This window comes from Oxyura jamaicensis, chromosome 9 (assembly GCF_011077185.1).
Source record: "Oxyura jamaicensis isolate SHBP4307 breed ruddy duck chromosome 9, BPBGC_Ojam_1.0, whole genome shotgun sequence".
Taxonomy (NCBI): Eukaryota; Metazoa; Chordata; class Aves; order Anseriformes; family Anatidae; genus Oxyura; species Oxyura jamaicensis.
This window is the reverse complement of record NC_048901.1, coordinates 15,313,853-15,329,019: the sequence shown is the minus strand read 5'-3', so window position 1 is coordinate 15,329,019 and position 15,167 is coordinate 15,313,853. Positions and strand designations below refer to the sequence as shown.

Here is a 15,167-nt window from a genome sequence, read left to right as displayed (position 1 = left end):
GCTCCCCCTCCCTTAAATGCATAGGCCAGAGCAGACAACCCCATTGCTGAGTGTGGGGCAGGTCTAAGGATCTGCTCCTGGGGCTCGCTGCAAGCCCTCCAGGTCTGCTCCGCTGCTGGAAGCTGATCTCCAGCAAAGCAGCCCCTTTACAGCAGAAATTGTATGGCAGAGGGTTTCGTGCCGCTGACAGCTCGTGAAAAATGTGCACTGGGGCTCCAGGTAAAGTTTTTATACTAGGTGTTAAGTTGATGAGGGCAGCAGCAGATAGATATATGTTTAGTTTATTATCATTTCATGCATTACTGTTAGCAGACAGCTACAAGCTGCACAGATTATTACAGTTTAAGTTGGAGTTTATGGAGTAGCAGTTAAAATAATAATGCCCGGTTTTCATAGGCCTATTTATCTCTGGATCTCTGTTTGGACAGTGGAGCTGACCACTTAGGATCAGATCCAAAAAGGTACTTTAGTATCTAACTTCCCTCTAGATGCCTACACTGGCTGAAATCAAAGGAGGAGTGGGCCATGAAACAACTTGGCATTTTCCTGTAATTTCTGTTTCTCATCTAGCTCACGTTCAGATTCACAGCAGGGCAAGAGAAAAGGGGAAGGAAATTTTGACTCTTTTCTTATTAACTGTAACACTTTGAAAAAAAATGATAATAAAAGAAAAGGAAATGTTTATTTTAAAAAAGCAGCGTGTTGGAGCTGGGGGCCAGTTGTGTTGGGAAGTTCCCCTTCGGCTGAAGTCAGGCAGCGGAGGCAAGGGCTTGTTCCCAGAATGGTGGTGAGGGTGCGGCGGTGGCGTGTTTGACAAATAAGGACATAAGCAAAGAGCTTTTTGCCACGTTGGCTTGTGCTCAGTTTAAAAGAAAAAAAAAAAAAGGAGAAAAAAAAATCCTGGACGGGAAGAAAAATGAAATCACTGTTTGTCAAAGGGAAATAGATAGATCTGGGAGGGAGGGAGTTGTTTTTTTCTTTTTTTCTTTTTGCCTTCTCGTCTCAAAAAGGCATTCTGAAGGAAAGCAAATGTGAGCAAGCCTTACAGGAAACCTCTCCAAGTGCCCGGTGTTGCTCCCAGCAGGACCCTTGCTGACGGCACCCGCCGTTGGTTCCTTCCTGGCCAAGCAGGGCTGCTTGGGATGAGACCGCACGGCGTGATGTGAACAGCCAGTCCCCACCCTGCAGTCCGATCCCGAGGGAGGCCGGACCCTGCAGGGGGCATCCTGAAGATTCCTCGGGGCATTTGGGGTGGCGGAGGGCTGGGGCTGTCCCGCAGAGGCTCACACGGTGCCCTGCAGCTTTCCAGCACCCACGGGAGCTGTTGGGGCAGGAGCTGGGTGGCTGCGAGCAGCTGTGACCCCAAGCTGCAGACCCGCCAAGGGCTACCTCGGTAAAACACGCGTCTCCGAATCTCTGCTAATTGCCCCCAGGTGCTGTGTCTGCGGCCCGGGTCTGATTTTAATTTGGGACCCAAGCTGTTACCGTAGCACGGACGGTGCTCAGCCGGGAGATCACCTCTTTCCCAACAGCCCCGGGCCGTTATCAGCATGTTTTATTGACAGGCCGCAGAGCACTTCACAAAAGAAATACCAGTCTCTGTCTGATAAGGAAGCTGAAGCAGGGAAAGTGATTTGCCTGGGTCACCAGGCTGGCCAGCAGCAGGCTAAAAATAGTGCCCACATCTCCTGCATCCCAGAGCAATTGTTGGCTGCATCACACCGCCTCGGCTCTGTGAAAACCACGACTTAATGAATAAACACCATCCTCTGCTGAGGCCAGACGGAACTTGGGATATGGCAAAGGGGACGTGCAGAAGGGCTTGAGGATGGGGTTTGGAGTGAAGAAGCGATCAGACGTGCTGCCTGCGTGGGGTGCAGTGTCAAGCAAAAGCCAAGGCGCCAGCTCTCGGCACGTTCGGGTCGCAGAGCAGCCTGCCACCTGCCCTGGTATGAGCTGTAGGGATACACGGGAAATTCACTGGGGGAGTTTGGGGAGGAGAAGTAACAGAACGTGGTCTGAAGACATGCATGCCATCCTCCGCCAGGCTGTTCAGAGGAGAGCCCTTCTCCAGGAGCCAGCCTTGGGAGCTGGTGGCAACGTGTGCCGGGCGTGAGCAGCCAGCCCCATCCTTGTGGCTCGGCATTTCGCCTCCTGCCGGCCCCTGGGCGAGTGCTGCTGCTGCTTCTGCCTCTTCCTGGGCTCCAACTCGCCCACTACAGAGGAATTTGTGTATTTGTCGGTTTTGGGTGCATGCGTTGAGGAACCACTGGGGAAAGAAGGGCGCGGGTTTTGCCAACAGGGGGTGCTGCCTTTAATAGAGCATCTCTGCGGCTGGGCTCTGCCGGCATGCTGGCCTGGCTTGAAATCGCCTTCCTTTGAATGGCTGGAGAAGCCAAAAAGGCCAAAGAGAGCAGAAAGTGTGTTCAGCCTCCCTCTAGTGCTAGATTTTGTTAATCATCGGGATTATTGGCCCGGGTTTAGGTGCTCGCTGGCGAGGAGCATCCGTAGCGCCGCGCAGCTCTAGCTGCCTGCCTCGCGGGCTCTGGCGAGGAGCGGTCGCTCCCGGTAGCTCTGTAAATAAAACCGTGGTCTGTGTGTACGGCTTTCCGTTTGAGAGCCCGCTTTTGCAGATTTCTGGGACTCTTAATGTGATTTATTAAAATCCGGGTGATAAGTAACAGCCTTTTATCTAAATTGAAGCCGTGTCCAACAGTATAAATAAATTACCTGGTAATGTTAACCCTCTTACTCAAACCTTGGCTTTGCAGGAATGCTTTTGATCTGTCTCCCTCCTTCTGCCGTCCTTGTGTGTTTGAGAAACGGGAACGGGCTGTGTTCTGAATTAGACTTGAACAAATAACATGTATGCTCTCTGCATGTGTAAATGCTCACCGGCTCCCTACAGGTCGATGTGTGTTTGCTCTGTTATAGAGGTCTCTGGGCACTGAGGTAAGAAAAATCAGTAATTCTAAGCCTTTCTGCTGATGAATATTTGAATGCATGGTATATGAAATTGCATGTGTTTTTGTCATATACCTACACGTATATATATGCACACACACGCTATGAGAAATGCATAATGAGCAGGGATATAGAGCAAACCTCCATGTTCTTGGGGAACAAGCAAGCACATTTTATCCCTGCTGCTTTTTTATCCTTTCTGTGGGTAGCATGACCAGTAAATCCAGGATCACAAGAGAAAAGGAACACTGAGCATGTCTTTCAGTCAGCTCTTGATGTAACCCATCTTATACGCATGTTTGTTTTACAATGCCAAACCACATTCTATTTTAAATCTTTAATGAACCTCTGTTCCCATCTATGTAACTTTCCAATCCTTACTCTCTTCAGAATAGACAAAGATGCTTATTATAAACCACAAATTTTACTGAAAGGGTGAACTGGAAAAGTTTTAATTGTACAGCGTAAGGCTGCCATTCATCTCTCTCCCTGGCTATTAATATCTTGGCAATGCTATAATGCAATACAGCCCTTAATAGCTAAACCTCTCGGCAAGGACTACAAAGGAAGCAAGGATCCAAACAGTTAACTGTTCTCATTATTTTCATCATGGTTATTACTGCGTTATTTAATGTATTTGTTATGTTATTGTTTAATATAGTAACAGAGCAGGCAGGATGTGCCAGGACCTGTGCTGGTGCACACTCGTGCGTTCCCTGGGAGGAGGAGGGTTGCGACGGGGCTGTGAAACGCTCTCAGAGAAGGAACAGAAGCAGCTTTTGGTAATCTGCCATGCGACGGGTAATGAGGTGAGGGAGCAGAAGAAAGCAGAAGCTAATACAGATCACATGTAAATAAGGGCATGGGCCCATCTAAAAGGTTGTAATGGGAAACAGAAAGGTCAGAAAGACTGCCGATTGTGATGTTCAGAGATCGACAGGCTAAAACCATCCCAGGTTAAGACTCGAGGCGGTGTTACGCAAGTGGTCCAAGCAGTGTGGCTGTGGGACCCCTGGGACTGTGCCCGAGGCTACAAGCCCTGGTGGGCTCGTCCTGGCTCGTGAGGGTACATCTCTTTGTGGGACACTGTCACCCTGCTGGCAACAGTCAGGTCCAGTGCCTGCACCTGCAGAGAGGTTAATCCATGACCTGGGTTATCCTCCTGTGGGTAATGGGGACCTGAATGGGGTAAGTAATACGGGAGACAGGGAGAGCATGCAGAGAAAGGAGACAATTTGGTCCTGTCAGACTGAGCTAGTGCCTGGCTGTGACAGACAAAGGGAAGCAAAAACATCATTGTATCCAAGGTAGAATTATTTAAACACAGGGAAAATAGGTAACGAAGACGTGGGAATTCTTCCATTGTAGCCGATGAGCTAAGTGGTGGAAGAGCGTGAGATAACATGATCAGTATTGAAGACATTCCCATTCTTCTCATTTCTGAGTGCTATTCACATTTTCTATTGGATTAGGAAGTCCTAGGAAAGATCTTTTGCAGGATTGGTTGCTCTGATGTCAAATCCTGGGTAGGCTGTGTTGCGTTAGGGAACTGTCATGCAGCGGCGAGACTAAGACAAACAAACTGTCAGTAGCAAGAAGGAATTCTAAAAATTGCAGCGGAGACAAATTATTTTGCCTTTTCTGTGAAGCTGGCTGGGGTTGGAAGATGTGGTTTAAAAAGACAAAGTCTTTCCATGAAGCTTGGTCATGGTGGTAGGCTGGGACGTGACACAGCAGGCAGAAGTCAGATTCCCACCTTGGTTTTGATGCTTTAAGTAGTACAGTATTTTGGGTTAGTGAAGTAAGCTTTGGTCAAACAAGTTGAAAGGAAATGCATATATACTTCTTGTCTGGCTAAATTCAGTTTTGCAGCCCTAGAGTAGTTCAAAGTGTAGGGCAAACTTCATCCTATTTTAGGAGTAAATTTTGCCCGGCAGTAGAGAGACGTGGATATGGTGATGATGCGAGTGCATCTAGTCACCAAGAATGGAAGTGGCTCAAATGCAGGCTCCTGTCCATTTTTTAGTTTCTATCACTGGTGAAAAACAAGGCTTCGGTTGCGATGCCAGGTGATTTTGTTGTCTCTGCGAGGAGTGTGTGGCACAGTGACTGAGCAAGCTGAGAGGTGGTAGAAATAACAATGAGAAATGTTGCCGCCAGAGCTGGAGGGATTTGTTCCAGAACAGAAAGGCAGGGATGATTTTACATGTTTACTGCCATTAAATTCTATCTTTGAGGACCATTCCCCACAACTATATTCTTCCGTCATGATCTGCTGATGAAAATGCAGGATATTGATTAGCTCTAATGCACAGGTAAGAAAGAGCATCTGGAAAACATCACAGAATGCTTGTAGGGCTTTGTTTTTAGTTGTGTGAGAAGTAAAAGTAGAAATGTTTGGGAAGGCTGCAGCAGCTCCAAGTGTTGCTCAAGCAAGCGAGCAAGGACTCAGTCGGAGGTGCTGCACAGGCTTCTCTCATTCAGCAGCCCCGACCTACAGCTCCTTCCTTCCCTCTCCATCTCGTCGTTTCCGCATCTCTGTTTTGCCATGGAAACAGCCTCATGTCTTGTCGCATCCCAGGTCTAGCTTTCATCTTCAGCTCAGTTATTCCCCTTGCTCGTGACCTGCTGTCCCCATACCGGGCTCTGCAAATTCACCGTGCTCAGCCCGGCAATACAGCTCCGTGTTTTCCCCAAAGATGTCACTGCTGGGGTCTGTGCAGGTGTTTGGGTGTCAGCACTTCCCGTGGCTGATGGCAGGGCTGCCCACTGGGAGCAGCATGCAGCAGGTGCTAAAATTGCATCTAGAAATCTAGACAGAAGATGTCTAGAAATCTAGAAAATTAGACAGAGGATGTGTTTTCTGCGCTGAGGTAAATGCCATTTGGCTTCTATGGCTGTATTGGCTCCAAGCAGAAACAGAGTTAAGAGATACTTTCCTGTGGCCTAATGTATACTGTAGAAATCATGATTTCTGATGCATATCTGTTTCCAGGCATGAATTCTTAATGAAAAAACAAAAACCAACTTTAATTCATTTATCTGCATGTTGGCAGTACCAGAACAAACCTCGGAGCTCATGTGTAGGAAAGAGCTGCATACTGAGAGTTCTCTTTGCAAGGTTTTATGGTCTCTGGGCAGTTCATGTTTTTTTATAATTCAGGTACTTTTTCTTCTCCCGAGGTTCTTCGGAAAAGTCTGGAAGGTAAGGTGTGTGAACAGGACTTTGTGGTTAAAAAAGAAAGAAAACCTGTGGTCATTTAGCCAAATCAAGTACTAGACACACATCTTGCAGCCTTCAAGGGAATGGAAATGCAGGCCTAGTGGTTTAGAAAAGGAGACAGCCAACTTCTTGAAGGTGAGGACCTTCCGCAGTGTATAAGCCCTGAAGGGTGTGCCCGGCTGAGGCTTACCTGAGGCTGCTGGTGGACTGCAACAGGCTGTCCTCCGAGCCAGCACCCATCCTCTGCCCTAAGCATGTGTACTGAGGCAGAGTCCAGGCTTTCCCATTCTCAGCTTTGAGAGACATATAGTAAATTTTTTAACTTGACTCAGTTCTGAGAAAGCCAAACCCGAGCCATCCACTTTCATGTAGTTTTATACATCCATTTTCCTGACATCTTGCCAGGTTCTCTGGGAGATTCTTGAATCCTTGCAAACCTTTTGGCATGTACCCCTTCCTATTCCAGCAAAACAAGCAAACAAACTCAGAAATGTTATATGTTTAACTTCTGCACTTGGAGTTTATTCAGGCTGTGAAAATTAAATGGCCATTTTTTAATTTTTTTTTGTTTTTTTTTGGTGGTGATTTCATAACAGCTTCACAGCCCGTGTTCAGGAATGCTTTCTCAAATTCAGAGAAGCTCAACTGTGTGCTGAAACTTCATTGAAGTTGATAGAACTTCAGCACACGTGTAAAATTAAGCATAAGCTTATGTTGTATACAGTCTTTTTGCAGGTGACACAAGCAGCTGCATATGGGTTTCCAACATGTGATTAAATTCCAAAAGGAGTTTTTAAAAACAGTTTTAGTCAACCTTAATTTTCTGAAATTGGTAGCTTTAACAAAACCTATCTTTTTTGATTAAAATTGCCTGAGACGTGTCCCTTTTTAAAAGCTCTTCATTTAACTGTCACAATATACAGTCTTGTGTGGGATAGAGTTTGTTCATGTAAATTTAATTTCCAGTTAAAGTGGTACAAATACAAAGTGATTTCAGCAGATCTTTGCAAGCACAGCAGCGCCTTCACTTTCTCACCTCCGCGGATCTGGGGGCCAGGCAGAGCCATTAAATTGCCAGCTGTGTCCCTCTGCCTGTTGCACATCACAGCCTCACCCGGTCACCTGGAGAGACCAAAGGTGCCCAGGCTCCATCAGCAGACACCAAGAGATGAAGAAATCTTGGAAGTTGGTTCTAGTATTTAATTACCTGCACTATTAGGCATAAAGTGAATATCTCTTTTATTTTAGCCAGAATCGGTCTGGCTTCAGCCTCCTGGCTGCTGCACGTTGTTCTGTTTTGCTAGATGGGGCAGTCGTGTGGGATCCGGCATTCTCATTCTGCAAAGCTGGTTAGGTATAGCTATCGAGCTACTTGGTCTCCTTTATAAGTGAAACCAAGTGAGCTCTGTACGTGTCTCATTGTCAGCTGTTTCTGCTTTTCTGGGGAGTCTCTCAAGTTTTCAAAACACTGCCTTCCAACCTGGACACGGTATTTCAGCGTCAGACTTGCCAGAAGTGTTGAAAGAAGAGGAATCACTAATCTTCAGCCTCCCTTGCCACACGATTGCACAACACCAGGAAGGAGCTGGCGTTTGGTGTTTCTCCCTCTGGACCATGAGTCCTGGGATGGGGGCTGGCTGGCATGGCTTGCCCACCGCCCCCGAGGTGAGCTCCCTGGCTGTTGCATCTTTGGGTGCCGTACTCCAGCGGTGGGGCTTCCAACGCTGGCTCTAGGAGGTGAATTTCCAACATGTGGCTTCCATTCGGAAAGCCTTGCGTGGAAAACCATCCAAGATAAATCTTGTCAAAAACGCTTTTTTTTTTCTTGCCCCTCACGGTTTTCAGCCTGCTCATGTTTGATGGCGTAGTTCACTTAACAGTTTAAAAGAGCTTCAGGAGCTGTCATAGTCTTCATGAGGAGGAGACAAAATGGAGTGCAAAAGCCACTCTGCTCCAGGGGAACATGGCAAGAGAGTGTCCTCACCTCCTCTTGTGGCTGCTGGGTTTGCTCAGGCAGTGCCTTGGACAACAGATGTGTGCATGTAGGCGTGTGTAATTCGTGGCTTGTCAGACACGTCCTGTGCAGTTGGAGGCATCCTCCTCTTCCCTCTTCTCTTACGCCAGAAAAGGAAAGAGGAAGATTACGACTTGGCCAGGATGTGGAGGTTAAGGGAGTCTCTGCTCTTGGACATGGCCCTGGGATCTTATATAAACGTAACTTCCATGTAACGTGAGTCAGTGGAAAGGCCGTCCTTTGCTGCAGCAGACACCTCATGAGCTATTTGGTTTCTGTTATTGATTGAACTTTGGAACTGCATTGGGGTAATTGGTAACTCTTCGGTTATGGTTCCCATTGGAGGCAGATGATGAAATATCCAATATCTCCTCTTAGTTCTCAGTTTTTCTGCAAGCAGCCATATTCTGTGGGGAACATCAATTCTGCTAGATGGCTAATTAAACATTAATTTGTGACAATATTGGAGCAGATCTTAAGTTGGCGGGGGAGTGAGCAAAGAAAGGGGAAACTTTTAGCAACCACCATAATTATCAATAACGAGTCCTAATACAATTACATTAATTAAAGGAAAAAGTATACATTCCCTGCTGCCGTAAAGTTAGTTACGGGCACTGAAAGTCACGCTGGGTCAAAAGGATTTCATGGCCAACTCTTCTTGCCCTGTGAACAGAGAAGTAGCTTCATCCTGCAGAAGACATAAGTAAATAATTGATATATTCCACTTTATATTGTATATTCTGCTGATGAACAAGAACATTTTGCTAATTCAATTTAATTCCCAAGGACGAGTGATTGTAACTCCACCCGGAGAATATTAAATTGCCTTAATGGAAAAATAAACTGGTTTTATTCTCCCCCTTCCCTCCCCATCTTTCCCATTCAGCTTTCAAATAACTTTATGTGCCTCCTTAGTTTATTAATACACTTCTCATCTTGCTGCTGATTTTGCATCTGGTAGCACTTAACACAGACAAGACTTCCAAAGCTTTTGATCAGACATGGTAAGCAAACTATCAGGACTGTCGGCTCTGCTGCTCTGGCAGATGTCAGCTGGTGGGACTCCTCTCCCTTCATCCCTGGACTGTTCCTTATCAAATCCATCCTGTGGCTTTCATGTGCTTGAGGATCATGGTGTCTGTTCCTTGTGTGCTAGCTGGCTCACAGTGTGAAGATCCTCCTCTTGACTAAATGGCATGTGCCATTTCGCTGTTTCTTTTTAGTGGTGCTGCAACCTTGAAAGCATTACTTAGCCAATGTTGAAATCTCCAGGACTTCCTTCCATGAGCAAAAGCAAGTGGTTAGAAACCCAAAAAGGCCTGCTGCAGGTTTGAATGCCCTAAGTAAAGGTGTCTGTGATGCTGGGAGCAGGGGGCTGGATAACGTCGTCCTGGAGCAGAGCAGGTGGGGCCCGGGGGTGGCAGGCAGCACAGCACCTCTGAGTTGGCATCTCCAGCCTGGGGACACCGACAGGTGGTATTCCGCCCCTGAGCAGAGCCAAGGTGCAGGGTTTGGGATCGGATCCCCTCTCAGGATGCACAGAGGGCAGTGGCTTGTTAAATGGTGGTGGAAGGGCCTCTGGCCCACAAGTCAGCACTCGACATGGTGGCAGCTCAGATCCAGCTCAGATCAAGTGAAGTCAGGATGATCCTGCAGTGAAATTGCAGGCGATTTGATGGCTTGGATTGTGGTTTGTCATCATCTGGCTTGTTTTGTCAGGACTGGGACAGCAAATGCAGAGAATGAGATGCCCATTAAGGATTTGTTTTGGCCCAGTGGATTAGTCTTCATCAGGTGGCCAGAAGGAGCTTGTTTGAGTTTCTTGCTGCCCAGCTAGGTGCATCTTCAGCTCCTCGCTTCCAGCCCTCTGCCTGTATTCCCTTTCCAGGGCTGGTATCTGATAAGGTCCTTGGGACAGGGATGTTTCTAACTATGATATGTGAGCAGAGCCTATCAGACAGGTCTCTAGGGAAATATAAAAACTTCAGTGTAATACAGATTCATAATGGCAATGAAGTCTTTGCTCTCCTTCATATATGGGTCCCAGGAGGCTGAGTGCAATTGACTGCATTTTCTGTCATCTCAGCTACAAGGAGGGAAGAAGTGGGTTTCCAGGTGTTGGTCAAAGCCCTGGCACTGAGGCAATAATCAGTTATTAACCTGCAGAGACTGACGTGTTCCCACCAGCAGACGGAGTGACTCCAGGGTGGTGACAGCTGGCAGATAGAAAGCATGAGTGGAGGCTTGATGGACGTGTGAATGTCTATGAAGAGCCAAATCGGATCAGCGAGGGTCGATAGTGCGTGGCCAGACAGAAATGTAATAGGCAAGGAAGCACAGAGTATTCTTTATATTTTTTCTGAGGTATCATGGTAGAGTTTTGGTCCACGTGTTTCTTGAGCTGCTTTTGAAATCCACATAAACTCATAGCAACCACGGTGTCGTGCAGCAAAAGTAGCTCTGCAGCTTAGCAGCTCGCTGTGTGACGAGATACCTCATTTGTGTTGCTTTGAGACCAATACCTTCTAGTTTCTTGCTTTCTTCTTCTCTTTTTTTTTTTTTTTATTATTTGTCCTTCTTGTAAGCCTCCTACACAACAGCAAGGTTATAAATTGTTTTTTTTTGTTTGTTTGTTTTTTTTTTTGTTTGTTTGTTTTAAGATTTTGCAAGATGTCTCCTAGCAATGCTAACAAATAACTCCTTTTCTCTCCTTGTTCCTTTACCCCCGCTATAAACTGTGTAGTTCTTTACAACACCGTGTTGCTTCGGAGAGAAAATAAACCCTGAAGGTACCCAGAGCTATTTACATTTTACATGCGTGGAGAAACTGCAAGTGGGACCGTGGCTGCCCCAGACCCGTGCCATCAGAGTGGGATGGAGCTGTGCCTGGATCGTACGAGGGCAGCCCCCTTTACCCTGCAGCATCTCCTGTCGTTTGCTACTGACATGATCTTTGCTGATGGGAGGCATTTGACACGTAGGTTGAACGCTGCTGGGGCAGCAAGGGGACTGGTGCTGCGTGGTCAATGGCACCCGAACCCCCCTTTTTAGGTGGGGTGCAGGCAGACCCACCTGCCTCCGTATCTTCAGAAGTGTCTGGAGTCCTAGAAACGTCACTCCGTTAAATGACAGCTGTGTCAGAGAGACACAAAGCGATACCTTTGAACAGCCCACTTCAAACTTTTGAAGTGTTTTTCTTTGGTCCGGCTAATATTCAGAAACATAAACCAGGTAAAACTATTCTGTGACTTAAAATAGAAAGAGCAGGGGAAAAAATAAATCAAAACCTAACTTCCCTTTGGCTTTTATCCTTGATGTCATCAAAAGACTAAAAAGGATATTTCAGGCCTGGCTTCAGCCTGATGGAACAGCAGGGAAGTTCTTTTCTATTAGATCCGTGATACAATCACGTCTGGTGAAATCACTGCGGTCACATCTGCTGAAATCTTCCATCATTTCAGATTTGTTTCAAAAGACTCAATCTGTCTGTTTTTAAAGGGCAAGACTACTTTTCCAGCCCCTCCTTGGTGCCTGGAACAGCAATTTTGCATCAATCAAGCATCCGAGACCCTCCTCGTCCCAAATGCTGTAGTCAGCTCTTGTCAGCATGTGCGTGCTTGGTGGGGCAGCCTCTTCGAGCTGTTTTAATTTACATTGGAGAATTTGAAACAAAATGTTTGCACTTGTCTTTGGGCTCAGGGGAGAACAGTCACAGCAGCTCAGCTTCTGGGTGCTTCATTTTCCTGATATATGCCCTCGAGGACGCATCTTTTTGCCACTGCAGTGGCTTTTTGTGCTTTAGATGGCTTCTGCAACCTTGGAAAAAATAAATTCTGGGAAATCGTACAGTGAGGGAGATGGGGTAGCAAGGGTGTGTTTCTGAAAAGGATTTTGCCTCTGGCAGTGGTATTGTTGGAGAAAGTGCAAAGCGAGAAAAAAACAAACCCAAATAGCAGTCTGAAGTGTATCAAGACTGAATCACTTCTTCCTGGTTAAAATTTCTCACAGTCTCTTCTCGTAGGTAGAGTGGATGCCATCAAAACCAAACATCTTTCCCCTCCTCTCCCCCGCCTGCCCCTGGCTAAAAGAGGGAATGAGAGCCCCATCCGTCCTTCTTTCCCTGTCTGCAGCTGCGTCTGAGCCCAGTGCCTGGGGCCGTGGAGTAGAAAGAGATGCTAGCTCCTTGTGTGGAGAGCCGTTTCGTTTGCTCTGCATTCCACCGAGGATTCCCCCTGCCAGCAGAGCGGGGCAGGCAGCAGCAGCGGGCACAAGCTGGAGGAAGCAGGCAGCCATCAAAGAGCTGTGAGGGACGGAAAGTGGAAGAAAGTTTGGCCAGTGTCAAGCGCCGTGGTGTGTCATTGCCTGTCTGGTTCCTTCCCATCGCCCAAAGGTACCTGAGCCCGCAGGCAGCTGCCCTGTGCGGCCTTGTGTCTCTGAGCCCCTTGCGAGGAGCTGGCTTGGGCCAACAGCAGGGTTCTGGCATCTCCACCCTAATTTAGGATGTGTGATAAGAGCAGGTGTTGTAGGAAAAGGTGCCCGTAGGGAAGTCATTGTGCTTTTCGTATCTCCCAGCTTGGCGAATGGTCTTAGGGCCTTTTTTTAGCACAGTGAGCAGAACTGTGAGGCCCCGCGTCGCCCTCTGCACCGCGTGTTCTGCACCGCACGTCCCGTGAGGCGGTGAGGGGGACCTGTGGCACGGGCTGGTGTTGGGTGGTAGGATTAGCAAAATTAAAGCCAGTTTTCATTGGAACAGCGTGGGTTGACAGGGCGCAGGAGTGGATTACTGTCACAGCTGCTCTGAGCTGCACACCAGGAATTCAGGGGCGGCCAAACGGGCCCGGCAGTGAGGCTCTGCTGTTTTTCTCTCTCCTGCCTCGCAGCAGGGACTGAGCCAGGGGATCGGAGTGTAGGCGTTGCAGAAATTCACGTGAGTGGATAGGCTCTGGCATGAGTAATTTGTTGGATTGGGTTGGTTTATGTTTGCTTTTTGTTGAACTCAGGTTGGTCAGGCCAAAGAAAGCATCCTTTTCCATTTTTAAACCCGTTTTTCCATATACTGCTAGCTGAAGCGGAGGGCGCACAAGTGACTTGTCTGCAACAATGCAGTAAATCCCGACAGAAATAGCAGGAGCAGCTCTTTCTGGTTCCGGTGTTCGTATTTGCAATGTCCTGGACTTAACCAGCCTGGGTTCCTCACAGCAAAGCCCTGTCTGCGCTAACCTGTTGTGCCTTGGGAGCTGGTGCTTGCGTTTTGTTCCAGAGCAATATCATAAAACTTTTATAGCAGCGTCATGACGAAGAGCATGAGAGCAGAAATAACTTAACCCTCTCTTACTAAAGTTGTAGAGCTGCAAATTCTTCTCCTGTTTCCACATGCGACAAATCCCTCGATGGAAACTGGAGCACTATGGGGAGAAAAACGCAGGATTCATGGAGATGGGGAAGACAGAGCAAGCAGAAACCTGTCTTTGTGAGAATTAGCATCGCTCTGGTGTTCTCAAAGTCCAGTCCTTTCCCAATAGGCCCTTCCACACATCGGCAGCATTATTCGTTGGCACTGTCACACTGCATTGTGCTTTAGCATTTGTAGAATTGGGCTCTTAATCTATGTTGATTATATTTTAATTGAATAAATAAATCTTTTGCAGAGCCCAAAATCAATTGAGATGTTTCCATGCTTTAATTTTTATTTTATTTTTGTAGGTTTCCTAAGGACATTTAACTTTTACAACCTTACAACTTGTTCTGCAGCATTTGCTAGTCAGCTATTGCATAATTGTTCTGGGGAATGAGAACCTGGGAATAATATGGCACAGAAATGCTAAGAAGCAGAAATAAACTCAGCTGATCTTCTAATCCACTGCCATCCCTCCTCTCCATGGTCAGCACAGTCACACAGCCAGGGTACCAAGCAGCCCCTTTGCGGGCCCCAGTTTTATTCCTGGTTCTGCCATTGACCTGCTGCACGATTTACCACTTCAAGTAGTTGGGGACTTGGGTGCCCTCCTCATCTGCCCCCCCTTCCAGGCTGGCTTTTGGCCACTGAGCTCAAACATGCTCTGGAGTGGAGCAATCTCAGGTTGTGAGGCTGGGAAGCCTGTGGCTGCCCTGCAGTTATTGTAGGCTGGCAACTGGAGGATGGAGAAAGCCCAAGCAAGAGCCATGAAGTGTACTAGTAATGGAAGAGAAAGTGGACTTTTTCAGATTTAAAAATCCGGATGCCTACAGCTGGCTAGGAGTAACGATCTGGGGTAATTCCTGTCCAAGGTATTTCTTTTTTGAACAATAGTTTGGATGGAAAAACTTTGACTGCCTCTGTAATAAAAAGAAGCAAGAAAAATGGAGTTTGAAAGTAGTTTCTAACCTGACTTTCAGTCTTTTAAATGATGTGTTCTTGCATAAAGCACCTTGGAGATTCCATTTTCTTGTTAGTCAAGCCAAATTTATTGTAATCCAATAAAATTTAATAATCGTTAGGAACTAATGAATGCCTTCGCACGTATAAGCTTGGCAGATCAGAGCCTCCCTGCTTTGCATAGGCTGTCTCTCTTTGACCAACTTGCCATTTATGTGTCGGATTGATGACCGGGGAGTTCTGTAAAACAGGTAATGATCTAGTGCTCCTGAAATGAAATTTAAATAAAACCTATCTGGAGCAGTCAGCGAGCCAAAGGGAAAGGAAAATTTTTGGCTTGGAAAATTGAAGTAACTTGGTGAGAATGAAGGCAAACAGAGCTGGACTGTCTGTGGGGAAGTGCTGGTATGGTCTGGACAGGCATTACAGTTGAAATTAGGTGAGTTGTTGTATAATTCTTTTATATTTTTATAATAGTCAAGCTGTGAGTGTGCTCTTCTGCGCTGAGCTCTGTCGTTGCACATACATGGAGAGACTCTGCCTGGGGAATTTGCAGATAAGTCAGACATGGAAGGACAGAAGACAAATACTGACTATGACTCAGGTTCAGA

General features: G+C 46.9%; 1 protein-coding gene across 7 annotated transcripts in view; it reads left to right on the top strand.

The window, feature by feature from the left end:
- Positions 1-15,167, top strand: part of LPP (LIM domain containing preferred translocation partner in lipoma) — a 312,873-nt gene that overhangs the window by 131,537 nt on the left and 166,169 nt on the right. The gene's annotated exons all lie outside the window — the stretch shown is intronic.